Below are 3305 nucleotides of genomic sequence, written 5' to 3'. Positions count from 1 at the left end.
TATCAATGTCATCAGAAGCCTGACCCAGCACGCTGGCCTCCTTGCTATGCCTGAGGGACACTCGCACGACAAGCATCCTGACAACTGGTCCAGGACTTGTTGGCAACACTGTCCACCCCTCTGACCCTCACCCAGCCCTGCAATAATTCTTGACCCTCGGCGCCAAGTCTGCTTCCCAGGACAGGACCTGGAGCTGCTGCGACCCTCGGCCCTGTGTTCCCCAGGGCTCTGCTCCTCTTGGCCCCATGCCAGGTGCCTCTATCTCCTCCCACAGCTCCACACTCCACTGCAGGCAGGTCACACTAGCTGCCCAGATCCATACCCAAACCCAAGTTTGGAAGTTGGGAGTGGCACATCATGACATTGGCAGGCTTGGGCATCAACCAGATGCAGGTGTGAATCTCCACTGAGCTGCTGCGTGACCTCAGGCAGGTTTCTTGCCCTTTCTGGGCCACGGGTTCCTCACCCACAAAATGAGAATAATAAAAGCAATTGTTGCAGAGCAAATGGTCGAAACTCCTGTCCTGTGCGTGACAGCAGTCATTGCTCTCCCTATTGACAAACACACCTCATTGTTCCAGGAGGCAGCCTCTAAAGAGAGGCTCCTGGGTAGAAGATTGGCTTCCCAATCAGCAGGACTGGAGTCAGGAGGGCGGGAGAGGCAAGAGTACCCAGACAGGGGTGAGGCTGATGGCCCAAGGCCTTCTCCAGACCTCTCTGGGGCTCAGGGTCAACCTATCTCAGTATGGCCCTGTCCTCAAAGAAATAAAAGACAGGACGCTAAGTTCTCGAGAGCTCCTGAGAGGTCCAGGGGCAAAGACAGCCGCTCTGTTATGGACTGAATGTCTGTGTCTGCCCCAAATTCACGGGGAGTGCTCGCTCCCAGTGGGATGGGGAGCCTTTGGGACTATGCAGGGCTAGACAAGGTCATGGAGGTGGGGCCCTGGTGACAGCCTTGGTGCCCTCATGGGAGCTGAGAGGAAACAGAGCTTTCTCCCCACGCGTTCTGAGCACAGGCCACCAGCGAGCCCTCGCCAGGATTCGAACCAACTGGCGTCTTGATCTTAGACTCTCCAGGACTGTGGGAAGGGGACTCCTGGGCAAGCCTTGCAGTCAGTCCAGGGCTACAGCAGGCTGACCGGAGCCAGGAGGGAGCCCGGGCCAGTGCTCTGCCATCCAGCTCCGCCCCAGCCTCCTAGAGGTCTCTCTTTAACCCCTAGTGTCGGGGCTGGGGTAAGCCCAGTGGCCGAGTGTTTGCCTAGCACGTCTGAAGCCCTGAGTTTCATTACCAGCACTGCAAAACAAAAGAAAACAAAAATCACAAAGCCAAACCAAAAACCAGCTAACATTTATCAAGTGCCCACCATGAACCAACCCTGGGCAGAGCTGTCCACACCGGATTCAGTTAATCCCCACCCTCTACCAAAGGTTCTCACTCACCCAGGGGACTGTGATGCCCACCCCCGGACACTGGACAATGTCTGAAGACATTTCAGTTGTCACATCTGGGAGTAGGGACGCTCCTGGCAGCCACTGGGTGCAAGTCAGGACTCGGCTCAGCACCCTCTGATATTCAGGACGGTCCCAGGTCAAAGAAACATCCACCCGCAGATGTCAATGTTCTGCAAGTCTCTGACCTGGGTATCTCCGCCTCACAGGTAAGGAAACCAAGGCCCAGGTGGGTTCAGAGTCACACAACCTGCAAGTAGTAATGAAAGCACTCCCCTCAAAGAATTTCTTGGAAAATGTTCAGATATATAGAAAGAACAGAGAGGGAAGGCCCACCTGCCTTCCATTCAGTCAATAATCTGTCTCTTTGCATGTGTGTGCATGCACGTGTGTGGATTTTATTTGCTTATTTTGAGCAGGGTCTTACTATGTTGCCCAGGACCTCAAGAGACCTTCCTGCCTCAGCCTCCCCAATGTCTGAATGTGTACCACACCTGGCTTGGGTATTTTAAAAAATTTTTTTTTAGTTGTAGATGGACACAATACTTTTATTTATTCATTTATTTTTATGCGGTGCCGAGGATCAAACCCAGGGCCTCACACGTGCTAGGCAAGTGTGCTACCACTGAGCCACAACCCCAGCCCCTATATTTTATTTTAATAAATTTTACAAAGTGAGCTATAGAATGCATAGTGTGACCTCTCTATGTATCTCAGCAGGTTTCCTAAGAACAAGGATAAGTAACCATATTCCCAGGACCCAGAGACAGACACAATTATGTCCACAATATCTCCCTCCTTGTGGGGAGGTGGAGGGTCCTGTGAATTTTAACACAAGTACAGACTCGCAGAGCAGCTCCTTTGTCTCACACCCGCTACCAGCCCCAGGCAAGCACTGATCTGCTGTCACCCCGCAGTTGTGTCTTTTTGAGAATGTCGTAGAAAGGAGATCATATGACCTGTGGCCTTTTGGATCTAACCTTCACGAAGAGTAGCTCAGCACATCTGAGATTCAAGTTGTGGTCTGGGTCAAGAGTGGGTCCTTTCTTCTTGCTGTTGCTGAAAAGTATTCCCTTGTGCGGATGAGCTCTGGTTTGTTTTACATTCATCCATGGGGTACAACGGGGTCATTTTAAGCCATTGGCCATTATGAATAAAGTTACTATCAACATCTGTGTATGGATTTTTTTGAGAAAGCACTTATAATTCCCATTTCCTGGAATTAAATGCTGTTTTGTTTTTATTTGTTTATTATCTATTTTTGGGGGGTGCTGGGGATTAAACCCGGGGCCTCACACTTGCTAGCTAGCACAGTACCACTGAGCTCCGCTCCAGCCTTTGTGTATGGGTTTCTATGTGAACATACATTTTCATTCATCTTATAAAAATACTCAGGAGTGAGTTTGCTGGGACACGGCAGTTGCATAATCGGTGTTTGAAGAACCATCAGAGCTCGGGTATGTGGCTCACACCTGTAATCCTTGCAGCTTGGGAGTCTGAGGTAGGAGGATCGTAAGTTCAAAGTCGGCCTCCGCAAAGTAGCAAGGCCCTAAGCAATACAGCGAGAACTTGTCCATAAATAAAATATAAAAAGGACTGGGTTTGTGGCTGAATGGTTAAGTGCCCCTGGTTCAAACTCTGGTACTCAAAACAAACAGACAAACAAAACCACCAAGCCCAGTGCAGAGGGGACCTCTTCAGTCCTTGCTGCTCAGGAGGCTGAGGCAGGAGGATCACTTGAGCCCGGCAGTTCAGGGTCAGCCTAGGCAACATAATGAGATCCATCTCATAATAAAAAAGAAAGCCAAGCGTGGTGGCTTGCTCCTGTGGTCCTAGCTACGAGGGCGGCTGAGGTA

This window comes from Sciurus vulgaris (assembly GCF_902686455.1).
Source record: "Sciurus vulgaris genome assembly, chromosome: 16".
In the NCBI taxonomy this organism is placed as follows: domain Eukaryota; kingdom Metazoa; phylum Chordata; class Mammalia; order Rodentia; family Sciuridae; genus Sciurus; species Sciurus vulgaris.
The sequence above is the reverse complement of the archived record's forward strand: the minus strand, read 5'-3'. Positions refer to the sequence as shown.